General features: G+C 45.7%; 2 long non-coding RNA genes across 2 annotated transcripts in view; one reads left to right on the top strand and one right to left on the bottom strand.

Moving 5' to 3' along the window:
- LOC137541508 (uncharacterized) overlaps nt 1-6,131 on the bottom strand; it is a 198,080-nt gene extending 191,949 nt beyond the window's left edge. Inside the window, exon 1 of the long non-coding RNA XR_011025182.1 lies at nt 5,516-6,131. This is a non-coding gene — a long non-coding RNA (uncharacterized lncRNA). The remainder of the gene's footprint in view (nt 1-5,515) is intronic.
- LOC137541509 (uncharacterized) overlaps nt 6,088-26,584 on the top strand; it is a 64,952-nt gene continuing 44,455 nt past the window's right edge. The window contains exons 1-2 of the long non-coding RNA XR_011025183.1: nt 6,088-6,274; nt 13,984-14,066. This is a non-coding gene — a long non-coding RNA (uncharacterized lncRNA). The remainder of the gene's footprint in view (nt 6,275-13,983; nt 14,067-26,584) is intronic.

Here is a 26,584-nt window from a genome sequence, read left to right as displayed (position 1 = left end):
GTCATCAGGTAATCCCAGCATCCTCTATACCCACCTGAGTATTGTGAGGCCATCACGTAATCCCAGCATCCTCTATACCCAGCTGAGTATTGTGAGGTCATCAGGTAATCCCAGCATCCTCTATACCCAGCTGAGTATTGTGAGGTCATCAGGTAATCCCAGCATCCTCTATACCCACCTGAGTATTGTGAGGCCATCACGTAATCCCAGCATCCTCTATACCCAGCTGAGTATTGTGAGGTCATCAGGTAATCCAAGCATCCTCTATCTGTACCCAGCTGAGTATTGTGAGGTCATCAGGTGGGAAAAAACAGCTATAACTGATCAGTCAAGTTTTCATCTGGAAAGACAATTTACAGCATGTCAGGACTGTTTGCATGTAAATGATAATGTATTCTGTACTAGGGATTTGATTATATTTTCTTTTCATAATTCACGCTGATGTAATGCTTCCTGAGTGAGGTTTGTTGACTTTTTTGTATATATGGACTTTGCTTACCTTTTCAATAAAACGTTTAACCACTTAACGACCGCCCCCAGCCGATGGGCGGCGGCAAAGTCCGGGCCCAAACGACCGCAATACGCCCATCGGCGGGGGCGGCTGCGGGAGTGGCTATGCGGCGATCGCGTCATTCGTGACGCGATCAGCCGCCGGGGACTGGCTCCGCCCCCCGTTCGCCGTAACCCGCCGGCCGTTCGGAAGCGCCGGCGGGTTACTGGCATCCGGATCGCCGCTGCAACAGTGTATAATAGGCTTTGTAATGTATACAAAGCCTATTATACTGGCTGCCTCCTGCCCTGGTGGTCCCAGTGTCCGAGGGACCACCAGGGCAGGCTGCAGCCACCCTAGTCTGCACCCAAGCACACTGATTTCCCCCCCCCTGCCCCCTGATCGCCCACAGCACCCCTCAGACCCCCCCCTGCCCACCCCCCAGACCACTGTTTGCACCCAGTCACCCTCCTAATCACCCATCAATCACTCCCTGTCACTATCTGTCAACGCTATTTTTTTTTTAAGTCCCTAATCTGCCCCCTACTCCCTCCTGATCACCCCCCCACCCCTCAGATTCTCCCCAGACCCCCCCCAGACCCCCCCCCCCCCCCCCGTGTACTGTATGCATCTATCCCCCCTGATCACCTGTCAATCACCTGTCAATCACCTGTCAATCACCTGTCAATCACCCGTCAATCACCCCCTGTCACTGCCACCCATCAATCAGCCCCTGATCTGCCCCTTGCGGGCAATCTGATCACCCCCCCACACCAATAGATCGCCCGCAGATCCGACATCAGATCACCTCCCAAATCCATTGTTTACATCTATTCTCTCCTCTAAACACCCACTAATTACCCATCAATCACCCCCTATCACCACCTGTCACTGTTACCCATCAGATTAGACCCTAATCTGCCCCTTGCGGGCACCCAATCACCTGCCCACACGCTCAGATTGCCCTCAGACCCCCCCCTTATCAATTCGCCCGTGCAATATTTACATCTGTTCTCCCCTGTAATAACCCACTGATTACCTGTCAATCACCCATCAATCACCCCCTGTCACTGCCACCCATCAATCACCCCCTGTCACTGCCACCCATCAATCAGCCCCTAACCTGCCCCTTGCGGGCAATCTGATCACCCACCCACACCAATAGATCGCCCGCAGATCCGACATCAGATCACCTCCCAAATCCATTGTTTACATCTATTCTCTCCTCTAAACACCCACTAATTACCCATCAATCACCCCCTATCACCACCTGTCACTGTTACCCATCAGATTAGACCCTAATCTGCCCCTTGCGGGCACCCAATCACCTGCCCACACGCTCAGATTGCCCTCAGACCCCCCCCTTATCAATTCGCCCGTGCAATATTTACATCTGTTCTCCCCTGTAATAACCCACTGATTACCTGTCAATCACCCCCTGTCACTGCCACCCATCAATCACCCCCTGTCACTGCCACCCATCAATCAGCCCCTAACCTGCCCCTTGCGGGCAATCTGATCACCCACCCACACCAATAGATCGCCCGCAGATCCGACATCAGATCACCTCCCAAATCAATTGTTTACATCTATTCTCTCCTCTAAACACCCACTAATTACCCATCAATCACCCCCTATCACCACCTGTCACTGTTACCCATCAGATTAGACCCTAATCTGCCCCTTGCGGGCACCCAATCACCCGCCCACACGCTCAGATTGCCCTCAGACCCCCCCCCTTATCAATTTGCCCGTGCAATATTTACATCTGTTATTCCGGGTAATAACCCACTGATCACCTGTCAATCACCCATCAATCACCCCCTGTCACTGCCACCCATCAATCACCCCCTGTCACTGCCACCCATCAATCAGCCCCTAACCTGCCCCTTGCGGGCAATCTGATCACCCACCCACACCAATAGATCGCCCGCAGATCCGACATCAGATCACCTCCCAAATCCATTGTTTACATCTATTCTCTCCTCTAAACACCCACTAATTACCCATCAATCACCCCCTATCACCACCTGTCACTGTTACCCATCAGATTAGACCCTAATCTGCCCCTTGCGGGCACCCAATCACCCGCCCACACCTCAGAACGCCCTCAGACCCCAGCCCTGATCACCTCGCCAGTGCATTGCTTGCATCTATTTCCCCCCTCTAATCACACCTTGAGACACCCATCAATCACCTCCTGTCACCCCCTAGCACACCTACCCATCAGATCAGGCCCTAATTTGCCCCGTGTGGGCTCCTGATCACTCGGCCAAACCCTCAGATCCCCTTCAGACCCCCTTCCGATCACCTCCCCAGTGCATTGATTGCATCTATTTTCCCCTCTAACCGCCCCCTGAGACACCCATCAATCACCTCCTGTCACCCCCCTAGCACTCCTATCCATCAGATCAGGCCCAATACATCCTGTCATCTAAGAGGCCACCCTGCTTATGACCGATTCCACAAAATTTGCCCCCTCATAGACCACCTGTCATCAAAATTTGCAGATGCTTATACCCCTGAACAGTCATTTTGAGAAATTTGGTTTCCAGACTACTCACAGTTTTGGGCCCGTAAAATGCCAGGGCAGTATAGGAACCCCACAAGTGACCCCATTTTAGAAAGAAGACACCCCAAGGTATTCTGTTAGGTGTATGATGAGTTCATAGAATATTTTATTTTTTGTCAAAAGTTAGCGGAAATTGGATTGTTATTGTTTTTTTCACAAAGTGTCATTTTTCACTAACTTGTGAGAAAAAATAAAATCTTCTATGAACTCACCATACCCCTAACGGAATACCTTGGGGTGTCTTCTTTCTAAAATGGGGTCACTTGTGGGGTTCCTATACTGCCCTGGCATTTTAGGGGCCCTAAACCGTGAGGAGTAGTCTAGAAAACAAATGCCTCAAAATGACCTGTGAATAGGACGTTGGGCCCCTTAGCGCACCTAGGCTGCAAAAAAGTGTCACACATGTGGTATCGCCGTACTCAGAAGAAGTAGTATAATGTGTTTTGGGGTGTATTTTTATACATACCCATGCTGGGTGGGAGAAATCTCTCTGTAAATGGACAATTGTGTGTAAAAAAAATCAAATAATTGTCATTTACAGAGATATTTCTCCCACCCAGCATGGGTATGTGTAAAAATACACCCCAAAACACATTATACTACTTCTCCTGAGTACGGCGGTACCACATGTGTGGCACTTTTTTGCACCCTAAGTGCGCTAAGGGGCCCAAAGTCCAATGAGTACCTTTAGGATTTCACAGGTCATTTTGCCACATTTGGTTTCAAGACTACTCCTCACGGTTTAGGGCCCCTAAAATGCCAGGGCAGTATAGGAACCCCACAAATGACTCCATTTTAGAAAGAAGACACCCCAAGGTATTCCGTTAGGAGAATGGCGAGTTCATAGAAGATTTTATTTTTTGTCACAAGTTAGCGGAAAATGACACTTTGTGAAAAAAAACAATTACAATCAATTTCCGCTAACTTGTGACAAAAAAAAAAAATCTTCTATGAACTCACCATACATCTAACGGAATACCTTGGGGTGTCTTCTTTCTAAAATGGGGTAATTTGTGGGGTTCCTATACTGTCCTGGCATTTTAGGGGCCCTAAACCGTGAGGAGTAGTCTTGAAACGAAATTTCTCAAAATGACCTGTGAAATCCTAAAGGTACTCATTGGACTTTGGGCCCCTTAGCGCAGTTAGGGTGCAAAAAAGTGCCACACATGTGGTATCGCCGTACTCAGGAGAAGTAGTATAATGTGTTTTGGGGTGTATTTTTCCACATACCCATGCTGAGTGGGAGAAATATCTCTATAAATAGACAATTGTGTGTAAAAAAAATAAAAAAATTGTCATTTACGGAGATATTTCTCCCACCCAGCATGTGTATGTGTAAAAATACACCCCAAAACACATTATACTACTTTTCCTGAGTACGGCAATACCACATGTGTGGCACTTTTTTGCGGCCTAACTGCGCTAAGGGGCCCAAAGTCCAATGAGCATCTTTAGGCTTTACAGGGGTGCTTACAATTAGGCACCCCCCAAATGCCAGGACAGTAAACACACCCCACAAATGACCCCATTCTGGAAAGTAGACACTTCAAGGTATTCAGAGAGGAGCATAGTGAGTCCGTGGCAGATTTCATTTTTTTTTGTCGCAAGTTAGAAGAAATGGAAACTTTTTTTTTTTTTTTTTTTTGTCACAAACTGTCATTTTCCGCTAACTTGTGACAAAAAATAAAATCTTCTATGAACTCACCATGCCTCTCACTGAATACTTTGGGATGTCTTCTTTCCAAAATGGGGTCATTTGGGGGGTATTTGTACTATCCTGGAATTTTAGCCCCTCATGAAACCTGACAGGTGCGCAGAAAAGTCAGAGATGCTTGAAAATGGGAAAATTCACTTTTGGCACCATAGTTTGTAAACGCTATAACTTTTACCCAATCCAATAAATATACACTGAATGTTTTTTTTTTTATCAAAGACATGTAGCAGAATAACTTTCGCGCTCAAATGTATAGGAAATTTTACTTTATTTGAAAAATGTCAGCACAGAAAGTTAAAAAAGTCATTTTTTTGACAAAATTCATGTCTTTTTTGATGAATATAATAAAAAGTAAAACTCGCAGCAGCAATCAAATAGCATCAAAAGAAAGCTGTATTAGTGACAAGAAAAGGAGGTAAAATTCATTTAGGTGGTAGGTTGTATGACCGAGCAATAAACCGTGAAAGCTGCAGTGGTCTGAATGGAGAAAAAGGCTCTGGTCCTTAAGGGGCGAAAAGACTGTGGTCCCGAAGTGGTTAAACAAAAAATACACACACACACATATATACATATATATATATATATAGCCATCATTTCTTATGTCATTTGGTATATCTGCTTACATCGCTTTTTCTCTGGCTGCTATATATATATATAACGCTTTCATTAATATATTTGCTGTATTAAAATCCTTATGTGACTCTATGATTGATGTTTAAATAATAAAAAGAATAATTACTAAAACATTCCTTCCTTCCGTTGCAGCATCGGAGCTGCGATCAGCGGCAGAGGTGCCCCTCGGCTCGGCGGTCTCTAGGCGAATGCCTCGCTCCCGCAGCGGAGCTTTATACAGCCACAGAGCGGACCACGTTGAGAACACACACAGCCACCGCGTGCCGCTGCGCCACATTTGTGTTTCTTCTCCCGCCTCTTCGCGGGGTTTTCAGGCGATCGGTGACCCCCAAACCCGGGACCACCCGCATGTCTCCATCTCCGGACTCCGCCCCGAAGACCCGAACAGGAATCCCGGAGGAATGCCGCCGCTTTCATGTGGAAATCATACGATCCATGGGCGCCCCCTGGCGGTCACAGCGCCAGCGGTGTGAAGACGGCTGTTCGGGGGCAGATTGCGGGGGTGAGAGGGGGCAGAGAGGAGAGATCGCTGCTGGGGGTGGAGGAGGGCTCTCTGATAGACAGGTGTAATGCTATTTGGGGCCTCCAGGGGGCGGTGATGGGGAGTTATGAGCAGTTTAGTGTGATTGGAGAAGCACAAAGCCTGTCACGTGACCCCGGAGCTGTCGGCACTGGAAGCACAGATGCGGCTCCGTCACGTGCAGAGGGGAGGGGCTCTGGCACATCCCCCCCGACCCCCACATGCCTTTTTTTACATACAACAAAGGTGGCTGCAAGAAGCCACGCCCCCCGCCGCGAGAAGCTCCGCCCCCCTATCCAGGACACTTTGGAGAGGCAGGCAGCCCTGACAGGAATTTGGGATCAGGTGAGAATGTGCATCCCCCATTGCAGCACCCTCACTGAGCTCCACCCCCTTCCAACTAACTTCTCCTTTATCCACACACCGACACTGACCCCTCCCCCCACCTGCACCCACAGTACTTTCTCCCTCAAGAACCCCCCCCCCCCACACACACACACACACTGACCCCTCCTTCCACCAATCAACACACACTGATCCCTCACCCCCCCCCCCACCCCACCCCCAAAACCCACAGTAACTTCTTCCTCATCCAACACACACACCCCCTACACCCACACTGGCCTCTCCCTCCACCAATCACCTACACTGACCCATCACCCCCCCCCTAGAACCCACAGTAACTTCATACCCCCCCCCACACACACACACACACACACCCACACACACACACACACCCACACACACACACACACACACACTGACCTCACCCTCCACCCACACTAACCTCTCCATCATCCACACTGACCTCTCCCACCCCCCACAATCCACTCTAACTTCTCCCTTCCCTGACAATCATACTGACCTCTCCCTTCCCCGACAATCACAATGACCTCTACCTTCCCCCACCCCCTACACTAACCTGTCCCAACCCCCGGAACCCACACTAACCTCTCCCTTTCCCGACAACCACACTGACCTCTCCCTTCCTCGACAATCACACTGACCTCTCCCTTCCCCCACCCCCTACACTAACCTCTCCCACCCCCCAGAACCCACACTAACTTCTCCCTTCCCCAACAACCACACTGACCTGTCCCTCCCCCGACACCCACACTGACCCCCGCCCAGCACCCATCCTGACCTCTTCCTCCTCCCAGCACCTACACTGAGTTCTCCCTCCTCCAGCACAAGTGGCATAGGAATCTCCATAGGAGCCATAGTAGCTGCTATGGCGGCCTTAGCCAAGGGTCCTATTCTCTTTACCGGCGATAGGGGGGTCTGCTGCGAGCCTCATGGAGACCCATGGCGGTCTACCTGAAGTGTACAGCTAGCAAAGGGGGGACATTTCACCCTGGGCCGGCTGCACTAATGCAATAGAAAATACAGCTGTAACACCGCGACCACTCGATTAGCTCCGCCCCCTCCTCTGTACCTTTCCACCTGGCTGTCATGCCTCTTTGTTGCTTTCTGTGTTGGGTGCCAGGGATGTGATGCTCCTGTCATGCTCCTGCTATTTGCTGCTGTAGTGCTCTGCTCCGCCCCTCCGTCCTGGAACTTTCAATCTGGAAACCGTGGCGCAAGTGCCACATGTAACATTGCTGCATTTTCCCTATGGGCTAAAGTGCTGTATTTTCCCTATGGTCTAAAGTGCTATATTTTCCCTATGGGCTAAAGTGCTGCATTTTCCCTATGGGCTAAAGTGCTGCATTTTCCATATGGTCTAATGTGCTGCATTTTATATATTGGCTAACATGCTGCATTTTATATATATGTTACGGCCAGAACCCGAAGTTTGGCCACTTCTAGTTCTGGCCGGCCACTTCGGGTTCTGGCCGGCCAATGCGCGAAGTGGCCGCTGCGCTGCGGCCAATGTTAGAAATGGAATGATTCCTCTGAGGTTAATGTATCTTCTGGCCGCAGCGCAGCGACCAAACGTTTAACAACTTAGTGAATTTATTGCAATTCAGCCGGCGGCAATGTAACAATTCAAGCCTCCGGCTTTTTTTTTTTCTGCCTCTCTCTCTCTCTCCTCTTATGGGCAGTCGGCGGGGACATGCGTGTCCCCGGGAGTCGTTCGTGGCGCCAGGGCAGCAGAGCGGGGAGGCTGCAGACATTGCTTCTGCCAGCACCCGCTCTGCAAGAACAGCAGGATCCCCCTGCCGCGACGAACGACTCCGGGGGGACACGCGTGTCCCCGCCGGCGGCCCATAGGAGAGCGAGAGAGGCGGGGGGGGGGGGGGGGAGGAGAGAGAGGCAGAAAAAAAAAAAAGCCGGCGGCTTGAAATGTTACATTGCCGCCGGCTGAATTGCAATAAATTCACTAAGTTGTTATACGTTTGGCCGCTGCGCTGCGGCCAGAAGATACATTAACCTCAGAGGAATCATTCCATTTCTAACATTGGCCGCAGCGCAGCGGCCACTTCGCGCATTGGCCGGCCAGAACCCGAAGTGGCCGGCCAGAACTAGAAGTGGCCAAACTTCGGGTTCTGGCCGTAACATATATACTAACATGCTGCATTTTATATATGGGTCAATATGCTGCATTTTATATATGGACTAACATGCTGCATTTTATATATGGGTCAATATGCTGCATTTTGTTTATTGGCTAACGTGCTGCATTTTGTATACGGGCTAACGTGCTGCGTTTTATATATGGGCTAACGTGCTGCATTTTGTATACGGGCTAATGTGCTGCATTTTGTATACGGGCTAACGTGCTGCATTTTGTATACGGGCTAACGTGCTGCATTTTGTATACGGGCTAACGTGCTGCGTGTTGTATATGGGCTAACGTGCTGCGTTTTGTATACGGGCTAACGTGCTGCGTTCATTATACGGGCTAACGTGCTGCGTTTTGTATACGGGCTAACGTGCTGCGTTTTGTATACGGGCTAACGTGCTGCGTTTTGTATACGGTCTTACGTGCTGCGTTTTGTATACGGTCTAACGTGCTGCGTTTTGTCTACGGGCTAACGTGCTGCGTTTTGTCTACGGGCTAACGTGCTGCGTTTTGTATACGGGCTACCGTGCTGCATTTTCCCTATGGGCTAAAGTGCTGTATTTTCCCTATGGTCTAAAGTGCTGTATTTTCCCTATGGGCTAAAGTGCTGCATTTTCCATATGGTCTAATGTGCTGCATTTTATATATTGGCTAACATGCTGCATTTTATATATTGGCTAACGTGCTGCATTTTATATATTGGCTAACATGCTGCATTTTATATATGGGCCAATATGCTGCATTTTATATATATACACTAACATGCTGCATTTTATATATGGGTCAATATGCTGCATTTTATATATGGACTAACATGCTGCATTTTATATATGGGTCAATATGCTGCATTTTGTTTATTGGCTAACGTGCTGCATTTTTAATACGGGCTAACGTGCTGCGTTTTATATATGGGCTAACGTGCTGCATTTTGTATACGGGCTAATGTGCTGCATTTTGTATACGGGCTAACGTGCTGCGTGTTGTATATGGGCTAACGTGCTGCGTTTTGTATACGGGCTAACGTGCTGCGTGTTGTATACGGGCTAACGTGCTGCGTTCATTATACGGGCTAACGTGCTGCGTTCGTTATACGGGCTAACGTGCTGCGTTTTGTATACAGGCTAACGTGCTGCGTTTTGTATACGGGCTAACGTGCTGCGTTTTGTATACAGGCTAACGTGCTGCGTTTTGTATACGGTCTAACGTGCTGCGTTTTGTATACGGTCTAACGTGCTGCATTTTGTATACGGGCTAGCGTGCTGCGTTTTGTCTACGGGCTAACGTGCTGCGTTTTGTCTACGGGCTAACGTGCTGCGTTTTGTCTACGGGCTAACGTGCTGCGTTTTGTATACGGGCTACCGTGCTGCGTTTTGTATACGGGCTAACGTGCTGCGTGTTGTATACGGGCTAACGTGCTGCGTTTTGTATACGGGCTAACGTACTGCATTTTGTATACGGGCTAACGTACTGAATTTTGTATACGGACTAACGTGCTGCATTTTGTATTCGGGCTAACATGCTGCGTTTTGTATTCGGGCTAACGTGCTGCGTTTTGTATTCGGGTTAACGTGCTGCGTTTTATATATGGGCTAACGTGCTGCGTTTTGTATACGGGCTAACGTGCTGCGTTTTGTATACAGGCTAACGTGCTGCGTTTTGTATACGGTCTAACGTGCTGCGTTTTGTAATCGGGCTAACGTGCTGCATTTTGTATTCGGGCTAACGTGCTGCATTTTGTATTCGGGTTAACGTGCTGCGTTTTGTATATGGGCTAACATGCTGCGTTTTGTATACGGGCTAACGTGCTGCGTTTTGTATACGGGCTAACGGGCTGCATTTTGTATACGGGCTAATGTGCTGATTTTTGTATACGGGCTAATGTGCTGCGTTTTGTATACGGTCTAACGGGCTGCATTTTGTATACGGGCTAACGTGCTGATTTTTGTATTCGGGTTAACGTGCTGCGTTTTGTATACGGGCTAACGTGCTGCGTTTTTTATACGGGCTAACGTGCTGCGTTTTTTATACGGGCTAACGTGCTGCGTTTTGTATACGGGCTAACGTGCTGCATTTTGTATATGGGCTAATGTGCTGCATTTTGTATATGGGCTAATGTGCTGCATTTTGTATATGGGCTAACGTGCTGCATTTTGTATATGGGCTAACGTGCTGCATTTTGTATATGGGCTAACGTGCTGCATTTGTATATGGGCTAATGTCCTGTGTTTTGTATATGGGCTAACATGCTGCATTTTCTGTATGGGCTAACATGCTGCATTTTATATATGGTTTAAGATGCTGCATTTTCTATGTGGGCAAACATGCTTCTTTTTGTATATGGACTGCATTTTCTATATGGGCTAACATGCTCATTTTATTTTTGGGCTAGCCAACTTATTTTCTATATAGGCAAATGTGCTGCATTTTCCGTATGGTCTAACGTGCTGCATTTTATATATGGGCTTACGTGCTACATTCTCTATATGTGCTAACATGCTGCATTTTCTATATGAGCTAACATGCTGCATTTTATATAAGGGCTTACATGCTGATGACCTGGCGTTACCCGGGTATGTATTTGGCTGGTGTTGGCTCTGCCCACTTTTTCTAACCCTAACACACAATTACTCAATGACCAAGTTTGTGAGCTTTGTGGTCTTTGGCATCAATAATTTGCATTGAAATGAAACAAATCTGATTGGCGGTGGCTCCACCCCTTTTCTGAATTTGATCCCCAGTCACCCAATGACCAACTGTACCAGGTTTGAGGTTTGCGCCATTAACAGTGCAAGAATGGCAGCAATTAAATATTCCCTGTGAAAATCAATAGGTGAATTCTGATTGGCTTTTGTAGGCTCCACCCACTTTTCTGAATATTAATCCCAGTCACCCAGTGGCCAACTGTGCAAAGTTTGAGAACCCTGCTATTACCAGTGTAAGAATGGCTGCAGTTTACATTTTCCCAGTGAAATTTGTATTTGTCTCCGCCCACTTTTTGGTTATGGGGATAAAAAGTATCCTATATGTTATTTCAGGTAATATACTATGTGTGTGCCAAATTTCATTCAAATTCCTTCAGCCATTTTTGCGTGATCGAGTAGCAAACATCCGAACTTCCCCTTTTATAATATTAGTAGGATATGCTGCATTTTATAGATGGTCTACATTTTCTGTCTGGGCTAATATGCTCATTTTATGTGTGGCCTAATCTTTTTAACTTCTATATGGGCTAATGTGCTTCATTTTCTGTATGGGCTAATGTGCTGCAATTCATATATAGGCTGCTGTTTCTATATGGATTAACCTGCTTATTTTCTATATGGGCTAACATGCTTCATTTTATTAATGGGCTGCATTTTGTTTATGGGCTAATGTGCTGCTTTTTATATATGGACTGCATTATGTATATGGGCTAACGTGCTGTATTTTCCATATGGGCTAATGTGCTGCATTTTCCATATGGGCTAAAGTGCTGCATTTTCCATATGGGCTAACGTGCTGCATTTTCCATATGGGCTAAAGTGCTGCATTTTCCATATGGGCTAAAGTGCTGCATTTTCCATATGGGCTGGTAAAAAGAGTGCCACTCATATAAAGCAGGGATATGGGTGCCAAAGCCTCAAAGGATCCTCACACCTCTGGATCCAATTCGTGTAGTAGAAGTATTGGAGGCTGACACTTCCAAACGTGAAAAAAGCTCTTTATTGAAGCATTAAAATTAGTGGTAATACAGCTGTATTACCACTAATTTTAATGTTTCAATAAAGAGCTTTTTTCACGTTTGGAAGTGCCAGCCTCCAATACTTCTACTCTTCCATATGGGCTAACGTGCTGCATTTTGTATATGGGCTAACGTGCTGCATTTTCTATATGGGCTAACGTGCTGCATTTTCCATATGGGCTAAAGTGCTGCATTTTCCATATGGGCTAAAGTGCTGCATTTTCCATATGGACTAAAGTGCTACATTTTCCATATGGGCCAATGTGATACATTTTATATATGGGCTGCATTCGGAGAAGTGATTTTTAGCACTGCTAGATTTGAGCGCAGCCGGCGCCACCATAGACTATTATAGGAATCACATCACACAGCGCTCAGTGAGTAACGTTGGCGCTGTCAGAAGACAGAGCCGAAGTTGCTTAAATCACACAATAAATCGGCCTCCAGCAATCGCTGGAAGCCAAATTATATCATTCCCCCCTATCCATGGCGGCCTGGAGGAGGAATAGTAATTAACACGGCCCGGACTTGTGCAGAAGCAGGATCAGCCAGGGCCGGCCCGCTCATGAGGCGGGGTGAAACTTTTACCTCAGGCGGCAAATTTCTAGGGGCGGCATCCGCCCGTCGGAGGGTGCGGGGAGCCGGCCGCCCAGCTGGAGGGGTAGCGGGCAGGACGGGGGTATTGGGCCTAGCGGCGGGGAGGGGGGTCGGACCCCCCCTCCATCGCCTGGGTCCCCTTCCTCCGCTCCCCTCCAGCCTTAAATACATCAGAACTAGCGCAACTCGTAAGAGGCAGTGGGCGGGGAGGACTCACGTCTTCCTCGCTCGATCCAGCGTGCGCTCCACTGACGTCACTTCCTGCACGCCGCCCACTGTATTGTAAATGGACGGCGCTGCAGGAAGGGACGTCAGTGGAGCGCACGCTGGATCGAGCGAGGAAGAGGTGAGTCCTCCCCGCCCACTGCCTCTTACGAGTTGCGCTAGTTCTGATGTATTTAAGGCTGGAGGGGAGTGGAGGACGGGGACCCAGGCGAGGGAGGGGGGGGGGGTCCGACCCCCCCTCCCCGCCGCTAGGCACAATACCCCCGCCCTGCCCGCTACCCCTCCAGCTCGGCGGCGGCAGCAATAATTTTTTTTAAAATTTGCCTCAGGCGGCAAAAAGTCTCGGGCCGGCCCTGGGATCAGCTATATACCTGCTGTGTCCTGTGCCCAAGTCTACCGGGCTGATTTCACATGTATGCACTACATTTTCTATACTGGCTAATGTGCTGCATTTTATGATATGTGAGATGGGCCCCTGTATTGGAGGGGGGGGGGGGGAGGTTAGAAGCTGTGCCCCCACAGCTCTGGAACCCCCTGCAGTCACTGGGGCTGCTCTCTGTGGTTACACCTCTGGTATAGATATTGTGGGGACTGCTTGAGTGTCCTGAACGTAACTGCACAACACTTATAAAGCATATACAGTATATTAGAATCTTGCTGCTCAAATAAATTGTTCAAGTAGTCTGAAGTGTGTGTCCAGGTGCCCCCAATGTTCCTGGCATTCCCTTCAGCCATTGCACACTTTAGGTCAGCATTGTCTGACAGTTATCTTCTATTGTTTTTCCTACACCTCCAGCTCACCCCTTTTCCCCTCCCCTTTCCATACAACAGAACAGGCTACTCAGCAGATAGCCCGCTAGCATGCCTATACAGAGATCATTCCTAAATTACCACCTTGAAGTAATGTTTTTTATGTGAATGGAGTCATTCATATTTTAATAATATTAATCAACGTTTATAACAGTATTGATAAATTAAATGTTTTGTTTCCATAACCTCCTCAAGCCCTTGTCGAATAAGTTCTGGATCGGTGGGATCAAGGAGGATTGAGAAGACTCTGAACTCTCCAGAGGCTTCCCACTACTGAGGTAAGTGTTCAATTATCTTTTTTTCACTTCAGGTACCCTTGAAAGGATGCACGAGGTGACATGATGACATAGACATGTGTATGTACAGCGCCAAGCATACAAATAACTATGCTGTGTTCCTTTTTTTCTTTCCCTGCCTGAAAGAGTTAAACATCAGGCATGCAAGTGACTGGCTTGGGACTGGGTGGGACCACAGCGTAACCCTCACTGATAAGGAATTCCAGCTATAATACAGAAAATGGCTTCTGAGAGCAGAAAATAGATTAAAAAGGGTCAACAGTTCATAGATTGTAGCTCTGGCATACTTCAATAAAGGGCTATTGAGCAGAGACAATGAAACAGTAAAAACTTAAAAAGTAGATTTAAATATTAAATAAAACTGGGATATCTAAAAAAAACAACAACACATTTTTAGGAGGAGGATCAGGGCATAGGGGCCAAGGTCGCAGCAGTTGCCTGTGCAACCGGGCCCCTGAGGGGCCCGCTTGTTCCTACCACAGTGCTGCCATTGAGGGAGTCATCAGATACTAACTTCGCCACGATCCACGCTCTGCAGCTACAAACTTCTTCCTGTTCTTGTGCTCCATCTCACATTAAGAGTGCTCCCTAGGGGCGCTCTTGCTGTGAGCTGGAACATAGGACAGGAAGAATTTTGTAGCTGCAGAGCGTGGATCTTGGCCGAAGTGACTATCCGATGACAGCTGAGCCACTGCTGCTGCATACCCCCTCCGCCTGGCTACCTATATAGAGGCATCTGATTCTGACTATCTATACAGAGCCATCTAATCCTGGCTACCTATAAAGAAGCATCTAATCCTGGCTATACAGAGGCATCTAATCCTGACTACCTAACCAAAGGCATCTAATCCTGACTATCTGCACAGAGGCATCTAATACTGACTATCTATACAGAGGCATCTAATCCTGGCTATACAGATGCATCTAATCCTGACTACCTATACAGAGGCATCTAATCCTGACTATCTATACAGAGGCATTGAATCCTGACTATACAGAGGCATCGAATCCTGACTACTATACAGAGACATCTAATCCTGACTATACAGAGGCATCGAATCTTGACTACCTATACACAGCCATCTAATACTGACTACCTATACAGAGGCATCTGATCCTGATTACCTATACAGAGGCATCTAATCCTGTCTACCTATACTGCGGCATCTAATCCTGACTACCTATACAGAGGCATCTAATCCTGACTACCTATACAGAAGTATCTAATCCTGGCTACCTATACAGAGGCATCTAATCCTGACTACCTATACAGAAGCATCTAATCCTGGCTACCTATACAGAGGCATCTAATCCTGACTATCTATACAGAAGCATCTAATCCTGGCTACCTATACAGAGGCATATAATCCTGACTACCTATACAGAAGCATCTAATCCTGGCTACCTATACAGAGGCATCTAATCCTGACTATCTATACAGAGGCATCTAATCCTGACTACTTCTACAAAAGCATCTAATCCTGGCTACCTATACATAAGCGTTTCCTTCCGGGTACCACTTAACAATGCCGCCCATGCCCCCTGCATCAGCGTGTAGCTGCATACGGAGGTCCACCAAGTTTGTAGCTGCAGAGAGTGGATCCTGGCCGAAGTGACTATCCGATGACAGCTGAGCCTCTGCTGCTGTGTCCCCCCTCCGCATGGCTACCTATATAGAGGCATCTAATACTGACTATCTATACAGAGCCATCTAATCCTGGCTACCTATAAAGAAGCATCTAATCCTGGCTATACAGAGGCATCTAATCCTGACTACCTATACAGAGGCATCTAATCCTGGCTACCTATACAGAGGCATCTAATACTGACTATCTATACAGAGGCATCTAATCCTGACTACCTATACACAGCCATCTAATACTGACTATCTATACAGAGGCATCTAATCCTGACTACCTACACAGAGGCATCTAATCCTGACTATCTATACAGAGGCATCGAATCCTGACTATACAGAGGCATCGAATCCTGACTACCTATACAGAGCCATCTAATCCTGACTACCTATACAGAGCCATCTAATCCTGACTATCTATGCAGAGGCATCTAATACTGACTATCTATACAGAGGCATCTAATCCTGACTATACAGAGGCATCTAATCTTGACTACCTATACACAGCCATCTAATACTGACTACCTATACAGAAACATCTAATCCTGACTACCTACACAGAGGCATCTAATCCTGACTATCTATACAGAGGCATCTAATCCTGACTACCTATACAGAGGCATCTAATCCTGACTACCTATACAGAGGCATCTAATCCTGACTACCTATACAGAAGCATCTAATCCTGGCTACCTATACAGAGGCATCTAATCCTGGCTACCTATACAGAGGCATCTAATACTGACTATCTATACAGAGGAATCTAATCCTGACTACCTATACACAGCCATCTAATACTGACTATCTATACAGAGGCATCTAATCCTGACTACCTACACAGAGGCATCTAATCCTGACTATCTATACAGAGGCATCGAATCCTGACTATACAGAGGCATTGAATCCTGACTACCTATACAGAGCCATCTAATCTTGACTATCTATGCAGAGGCATCTAATCCTGACTATCTATACATAGGCATCTAATCCTGACTATACAGAGGCATCTAATCTTGACTACCTATACACAGCCATCTAATACTGACTACCTATACAGAAGCATCTAATCCTGACTACCTACACAGAGGCATCTAATCCTGACTATCTATATAGAGGCATCTAATCCTGACTACCTATACAGAGGCATCTAATCCTGACTACCTATACAGAGGCATCTAATCCTGACTACCTATACAGAAGCATCTAATACTGGCTACCTATACAGGGGCATCTAATCCTGACTACCTATACAGAAGCATCTAATCCTGGCTACCTATACAGAGGCATCTAATCCTGACTATCTATACAGAAGCATCTAATCCTGGCTACCTATACAGAGGCATATAATCCTGACTTCCTATACAGAAGCATCTAATCCTGGCTACCTATACAGAGGCATCTAATCCTGACTATCTATACAGAGGCATCTAATCCTGACTATACAGAGGCATCTAATCTTGACTACCTATACACAGCCATCTAATACTGACTACCTATACAGAAGCATCTAATCCTGACTACCTACACAGAGGCATCTAATCCTGACTATCTATATAGAGGCATCTAATCCTGACTACCTACACAGAGGCATCTAATCCTGACTATCTATATAGAGGCATCTAATCCTGACTACCTATACAGAAGCATCTAATACTGGCTACCTATACAGGGGCATCTAATCCTGACTACCTATACAGAAGCATCTAATCCTGGCTACCTATACAGAGGCATCTAATCCTGACTATCTATACAGAAGCATCTAATCCTGGCTACCTATACAGAGGCATATAATCCTGACTTCCTATACAGAAGCATCTAATCCTGGCTACCTATACAGAGGCATCTAATCCTGACTATACAGAGGCATCTAATCTTGACTACCTATACACAGCCATCTAATACTGACTACCTATACAGAAGCATCTAATCCTGACTACCTACACAGAGGCATCTAATCCTGACTATCTATATAGAGGCATCTAATCCTGACTACCTATACAGAGGCATCTAATCCTGACTACCTATACAGAGGCATCTAATCCTGACTACCTATACAGAAGCATCTAATACTGGCTACCTATACAGGGGCATCTAATCCTGACTACCTATACAGAAGCATCTAATCCTGGCTACCTATACAGAGGCATCTAATCCTGACTATCTATACAGAAGCATCTAATCCTGGCTACCTATACAGAGGCATATAATCCTGACTTCCTATACAGAAGCATCTAATCCTGGCTACCTATACAGAGGCATCTAATCCTGACTATACAGAGGCATCTAATCTTGACTACCTATACACAGCCATCTAATACTGACTACCTATACAGAAGCATCTAATCCTGACTACCTACACAGAGGCATCTAATCCTGACTATCTATACAGAGGCATCTAATCCTGACTACCTATACAGAGGCATCTAATCCTGACTACCTATACAGAGGCATCTAATCCTGACTACCTATACAGAAGCATCTAATACTGGCTACCTATACAGGGGCATCTAATCCTGACTACCTATACAGAAGCATCTAATCCTGGCTACCTATACAGAGGCATCTAATCCTGACTATCTATACAGAAGCATCTAATCCTGACTACCTATACAGAAGCATCTAATCCTGACTACCTACACAGAGGCATCTAATCCTGACTATCTATATAGAGGCATCTAATCCTGACTACCTATACAGAGGCATCTAATCCTGACTACCTATACAGAGGCATCTAATCCTGACTACCTATACAGAGGCATCTAATCCTGGCTATACAGAGGCATCTAATCCTGACTACCTAACCAAAGGCATCTAATCCTGACTATCTGCACAGAGGCATCTAATACTGACTATCTATACAGAGGCATCTAATCCTGGCTATACAGATGCATCTAATCCTGACTACCTATACAGAGGCATCTAATCCTGACTATCTATACAGAGGCATTGAATCCTGACTATACAGAGGCATCGAATCCTGACTACTATACAGAGACATCTAATCCTGACTATACAGAGGCATCGAATCTTGACTACCTATACACAGCCATCTAATACTGACTACCTATACAGAGGCATCTGATCCTGACTACCTATACAGAGGCATCTAATCCTGTCTACCTATACTGCGGCATCTAATCCTGACTACCTATACAGAGGCATCTAATCCTGACTACCTATACAGAAGTATCTAATCCTGGCTACCTATACAGAGGCATCTAATCCTGACTACCTATACAGAAGCATCTAATCCTGGCTACCTATACAGAGGCATCTAATCCTGACTATCTATACAGAAGCATCTAATCCTGGCTACCTATACAGAGGCATATAATCCTGACTTCCTATACAGAAGCATCTAATCCTGGCTACCTATACAGAGGCATCTAATCCTGACTATCTATACAGAGGCATCTAATCCTGACTACTTCTACAAAAGCATCTAATCCTGGCTACCTATACATAAGCGTTTCCTTCCGGGTACCACTTAACAATGCCGCCCATGCCCCCTGCATCAGCGTGTAGCTGCATACGGAGGTCCACCAAGTTTGTAGCTGCAGAGAGTGGATCCTGGCCGAAGTGACTATCCGATGACAGCTGAGCCTCTGCTGCTGTGTCCCCCCTCCGCATGGCTACCTATATAGAGGCATCTAATACTGACTATCTATACAGAGCCATCTAATCCTGGCTACCTATAAAGAAGCATCTAATCCTGGCTATACAGAGGCATCTAATCCTGACTACCTATACAGAGGCATCTAATCCTGGCTACCTATACAGAGGCATCTAATACTGACTATCTATACAGAGGCATCTAATCCTGACTACCTATACACAGCCATCTAATACTGACTATCTATACAGAGGCATCTAATCCTGACTACCTACACAGAGGCATCTAATCCTGACTATCTATACAGAGGCATCGAATCCTGACTATACAGAGGCATTGAATCCTGACTATACAGAGGCATCGAATCCTGACTACCTATACAGAGCCATCTAATCCTGACTACCTATACAGAGCCATCTAATCCTGACTATCTATGCAGAGGCATCTAATACTGACTATCTATACAGAGGCATCTAATCCTGACTATACAGAGGCATCTAATCTTGACTACCTATACACAGCCATCTAATACTGACTACCTATACAGAAACATCTAATCCTGACTACCTACACAGAGGCATCTAATCCTGACTATCTATACAGAGGCATCTAATCCTGACTACCTATACAGAGGCATCTAATCCTGACTACCTATACAGAGGCATCTAATCCTGACTACCTATACAGAAGCATCTAATCCTGGCTACCTATACAGAGGCATCTAATCCTGGCTACCTATACAGAGGCATCTAATACTGACTATCTATACAGAGGAATCTAATCCTGACTACCTATACACAGCCATCTAATACTGACTATCTATACAGAGGCATCTAATCCTGACTACCTACACAGAGGCATCTAATCCTGACTATCTATACAGAGGCATCGAATCCTGACTATACAGAGGCATTGAATCCTGACTACCTATACAGAGCCATCTAATCTTGACTATCTATGCAGAGGCATCTAATCCTGACTATCTATACATAGGCATCTAATCCTGACTATACAGAGGCATCTAATCTTGACTACCTATACACAGCCATCTAATACTGACTACCTATACAGAAGCATCTAATCCTGACTACCTACACAGAGGCATCTAATCCTGACTATCTATATAGAGGCATCTAATCCTGACTACCTATACAGAGGCATCTAATCCTGACTACCTATACAGAGGCATCTAATCCTGACTACCTATACAGAAGCATCTAATACTGGCTACCTATACAGGGGCATCTAATCCTGACTACCTATACAGAAGCATCTAATCCTGGCTACCTATACAGAGGCATCTAATCCTGACTATCTATACAGAAGCATCTAATCCTGGCTACCTATACAGAGGCATATAATCCTGACTTCCTATACAGAAGCATCTAATCCTGGCTACCTATACAGAGGCATCTAATCCTGACTATCTATACAGAGGCATCTAATCCTGACTATACAGAGGCATCTAATCTTGACTACCTATACACAGCCATCTAATACTGACTACCTATACAGAAGCATCTAATCCTGACTACCTACACAGAGGCATCTAATCCTGACTATCTATATAGAGGCATCTAATCCTGACTACCTATACAGAGGCATCTAATCCTGACTACCTATACAGAGGCATCTAATCCTGACTACCTATACAGAAGCATCTAATACTGGCTACCTATACAGGGGCATCTAATCCTGACTACCTATACAGAAGCATCTAATCCTGGCTACCTATACAGAGGCATCTAATCCTGACTATCTATACAGAAGCATCTAATCCTGGCTACCTATACAGAGGCATATAATCCTGACTTCCTATACAGAAGCATCTAATCCTGGCTACCTATACAGAGGCATCTAATCCTGACTATACAGAGGCATCTAATCTTGACTACCTATACACAGCCATCTAATACTGACTACCTATACAGAAGCATCTAATCCTGACTACCTACACAGAGGCATCTAATCCTGACTATCTATATAGAGGCATCTAATCCTGACTACCTATACAGAGGCATCTAATCCTGACTACCTATACAGAGGCATCTAATCCTGACTACCTATACAGAAGCATCTAATACTGGCTACCTATACAGGGGCATCTAATCCTGACTACCTATACAGAAGCATCTAATCCTGGCTACCTATACAGAGGCATCTAATCCTGACTATCTATACAGAAGCATCTAATCCTGGCTACCTATACAGAGGCATATAATCCTGACTTCCTATACAGAAGCATCTAATCCTGGCTACCTATACAGAGGCATCTAATCCTGACTATACAGAGGCATCTAATCTTGACTACCTATACACAGCCATCTAATACTGACTACCTATACAGAAGCATCTAATCCTGACTACCTACACAGAGGCATCTAATCCTGACTATCTATACAGAGGCATCTAATCCTGACTACCTATACAGAGGCATCTAATCCTGACTACCTATACAGAGGCATCTAATCCTGACTACCTATACAGAAGCATCTAATACTGGCTACCTATACAGGGGCATCTAATCCTGACTACCTATACAGAAGCATCTAATCCTGGCTACCTATACAGAGGCATCTAATCCTGACTATCTATACAGAAGCATCTAATCCTGACTACCTATACAGAAGCATCTAATCCTGACTACCTACACAGAGGCATCTAATCCTGACTATCTATATAGAGGCATCTAATCCTGACTACCTATACAGAGGCATCTAATCCTGACTACCTATACAGAGGCATCTAATCCTGACTACCTATACAGAGGCATCTAATCCTGACTACCTATACAGAAGCATCTAATACTGGCTACCTATACAGGGGCATCTAATCCTGACTACCTATACAGAGGCATCTAATCCTGACTATCTATACAGAAGCATCTAATCCTGGCTACCTATACAGAGGCATCTAATCCTGACTATCTATACAGAGGCATCTAACCCTGGCTACCTATACAGAGCTATCCAATTCTGGCTACCTATACAGTGCCATCTAATCCTGGCTACCTACACAGAGCTATCTAATCCTTGCTACCTATACAGAGCCATCTAATCCTGACTACCTTTACAGAGGCATCTAATCCTGACTATCTATACAGAGGCATCTAATCCTGGCTATCTATACAGAGGCATCTAATCCGGACTACTTCTACAGAGGCATCTAATCCTGGCTATCTATACAGAGGCATCTAATCCGGACTATCTATACAGAGGCATCTAATCCTGATTACTTCTACAGAGGCATCTAATCCTGACTACTACAGAGGCATCTAATCCTGGCTACCTATACAGAAGCGTTTCCTTCCGGGTACCACATAACAACGCCACCCATGCCCACTGCATCAGCGTGTAGCTGCATACGGAGGTCCACCGTGTGTCATCCACCCAGCACTCTGAAGCCCTGTGTTATGGACTTAGCAGCATCTTGAGACCAGATAGGAAGCAGTTGTCCAATGGATTGAATAGAGATTTCTGCTTTACAACAGTAGCTTCGTTTGTCTCTGGGCGGCAATGTCTTGTGCTTCCACATGCTGCATCGCTTGCTTTTGTACACGCTTCATGGTGCCATATTCCATACTCAAGAGTGCTAACTGATTCAATAACTACGATTGAGTTGTGATCTGGACACTCTGCTGGAATAGTGTGGACACTGCCGGAATTATTGCGTTGGCAATTGTTTGAGGAATGAGAGCATCAGCTTAAGGTGCCAAGCATTATTGCTTTTTCATCATGAATTGTGCTTGATGCTATTAACATGCAAATAAATATCTGGGGATTGCGACCAGAGATACCTGCTCTCTGAAATGTTGCTTATAGCTAGTAGGTGTAGTCCAGCGGACCATTTCTGGCAGGTAGTTGTAGGTGGTGTATGAATGACATTACAACGTTGGCCGGCCATACTGTTTTTAATATTTTGACAGATCTGTCAGATATTTTACAAGATGTTTGTCTGAGTATGCACTTTAACTTTTTCTAATGCACTAATAAAGTGACAACACAGTGGGTTTGTTGGACATACACGCTCATTAGTGTTTTATTTTTTGGGCAACTTTTAAGAAGAAAATAAACGCAGTGGGCAGCATTTCAGCAGAAAATAAACGCAGTGGGCAACATTTCAGCAGAAAATAAACGCAGTGGGCCACATTTCAGCAGAAAATAAACGCAGTGGGCAACATTTCAGCAGGAAATAACGCAGTGGGCAACATTTCAGCAGAAAATAAACGCAGTGGGCAACATTTCAGCAGAAAATAATGCAGTGGGCCACATTTCAGCAGAAAATAACACAATGTGGGCAACATTTCAGCAGAAAATAAACGCAGTGGGCAACATTTCAGCAGAAAATAAACGCAATGAGGGCAGCTTTTCACCAGAAAATAAACACAGTGAGTGCAGCTTTTCACCTGAAAATAAACGCAATGATGGCAGCATTTCACCAGAAAATAAACACAATGAGGGCAGCTTTTCACCAGAAAATAAACACAGTGAGTGCAGCTTTTCACCAGAAAATAAACGCAATGATGGCGGCATTTCACCAGAAAATAAACGCAATGAGGGCAGCTTTTCACCAGAAAATAAACGCAATGATGGCAGCTTTTCACCAAAAATAAACGCAAAGATGGCAGCATTTCACCTGCAAAGAAAAAAAAATTTACTCACCTGACAGAAGTCTCCTCTCCCGGCGGTCTCTGGTGTGCAGTTCCCCAGATGATGCTCCTGCAGTCTCCCGCGCTGACAGGCAGAATGCAGGGCTACAAGAAGATGGCGCCCGAAGCCCTGTACTGGAGACACAAATAGTCTCCAGTGCAGGGCTTCGGGCGTCATCTTCCCGTAGCCCTGCAGACTGGAGCGGGGCTGCGGGCTATGAACTGTTAAATCCGGGACATAGCGCAGCAGCGATGGCGTGTCTGCAGATGAGGCTATGCGTGCTGGGTCTAGCACGCGTGCCATAGGTTCGCCATAGCTGATCTATACTAAGGTACCTATTCCTGACTACCTATAAAGAGGCATCTAATCCTGACTATCTATACTGAGGTACCTATTCCTGACTGTAGAGAGGCATTTAATCCTGGCTATCTATACTGAGGTACCTATTCCTGACTATATACAGAGGCATATAATCCTGGTGTATACTGAGGTAACTATTCCTGACTATCTATACAGAGGCATCTAATCTTGGCTATTTATACTGAGGTACCTATTCCTGACTATCTATACAGAGGCATCTAATCCTGACTATCTATACTGAGGCATCTAATCCTGGCTACCTATAAAGAGGCATCTAATCCTGACTATCTATAGAGAGGCATCTAATCCTGGCTACCTATACTGAGGCCTCTAATCCTGACTATACAGAGGCATCTAATCCTGGCTATCTATACTGAGGCATCTAATCCTGACTATACAGAGGCATCTAATCCTGGCTATCTATACTGAGGTACCTATTCCTGACTATGTATACAGAGGCATCTAATCCTGACTATACTGAGGCATCTAATCCTGGCTACCTATACTGAGGTACCTATTCCTGACTATAGAGAGGCATCTAATCCTGGCTACCTATACTGAGGTACCTATTCCTGACTATGTATACAGAGGCATCTAATCCTGACTATACTGAGGCATCTAATCCTGGCTACCTATACTGAGGTACCTATTCCTGACTATAGAGAGGCATCTAATCCTGGCTACCTATACTGAGGTACCTGTTCCTGACTATCTATACAGAGGCATCTAATCCTGACTACCTATACAGAGGCATCGAATCCTGACTACCTATACAGAGGCATCTAATCCTGGCTACCTATACTACGGCATCTAATCCTGACTACCTATACAGAGGCATCTAATCCTGACTACCTATACAGAAGCATCTAATCCTGGCTACCTATACAGGGGCATCTAATACTGACTACCTATACAGAAGCATCTAATCCTGGCTACCTATACAGAGGCATCTAATCCTGACTATCTATACAGAAGCATCTAATCCTGGGTACCTATACAGAGGCATATAATCCTGACTTCCTATACAGAAGCATCTAATCCTGGCTACCTATACAGAGGCATCTAATCCTGACTACTTCTACTACAAAAGCATCTAATCCTGGCTACCTATACATAAGCGTTTCCTTCCGGGTACCACGTAACAATGCCGCCTATGCCCCCTGCATCAGCGTGTAGCTGCATACGGAGGTCCACCAAGTTTGTAGCTGCAGAGAGTGGATCCTCGCCGAAGTGACTATCCGATGACAGCTGAGCCTCTGCTGCTGTGTCCCCCCTCCGCATGGCTACCTATATAGAGGCATCTAATCCTGACTATACAGAGGCATCGAATCCTGACTATACAGAGGCATTGAATCCTGACTATACAGAGGCATCGAATCCTGACTACCTATACAGAGCCATCGAATCCTGACTACCTATACAGAGCCATCTAATCCTGACTATCTATGCAGAGGCATCTAATACTGACTATCTATACAGAGGCATCTAATCCTGACTACCTATACAGAAGCATCTAATCCTGACTACCTATGCAGAGGCATCGAATCCTGACTACCTATACAGAGCCATCGAATCCTGACTACCTATACAGAGCCATCTAATCCTGACTATCTATGCAGAGGCATCTAATACTGACTATCTATACAGAGGCATCTAATCCTGACTACCTATACAGAGCCATCGAATCCTGACTACCTATACAGAGCCATCTAATCCTGACTATCTATGCAGAGGCATCTAATACTGACTATCTATACAGAGGCATCTAATCCTGACTACCTATACAGAAGCATCTAATCCTGACTACCTATGCAGAGGCATCGAATCCTGACTACCTATACAGAGCCATCGAATCCTGACTACCTATACAGAGCCATCTAATCCTGACTATCTATGCAGAGGCATCTAATACTGACTATCTATACAGAGGCATCTAATCCTGACTACCTATACAGAAGCATCTAATCCTGACTACCTATGCAGAGGCATCTAATACTGACTATCTATACAGAGGCATCTAATCCTGACTACCTATACAGAGCCATCTAATCCTGACTATCTATACAGAGGCATCTAATCCTGACTATCTATACAGAGCCATCTAATCCTGACTATCTATGCAGAGGCATCTAATACTGACTATCTATACAGAGGCATCTAATCCTGACTACCTATACAGAGCCATCTAATCCTGACTATCTATGCAGAGGCATCTAATACTGACTATCTATACAGAGGCATC

Source organism: Hyperolius riggenbachi, chromosome 12 (assembly GCF_040937935.1).
Source record: "Hyperolius riggenbachi isolate aHypRig1 chromosome 12, aHypRig1.pri, whole genome shotgun sequence".
Classification (NCBI taxonomy): domain Eukaryota; kingdom Metazoa; phylum Chordata; class Amphibia; order Anura; family Hyperoliidae; genus Hyperolius; species Hyperolius riggenbachi.
Note: the sequence above shows the minus strand (reverse complement) of the source record. Positions and strands in the feature narration are given on the sequence as shown.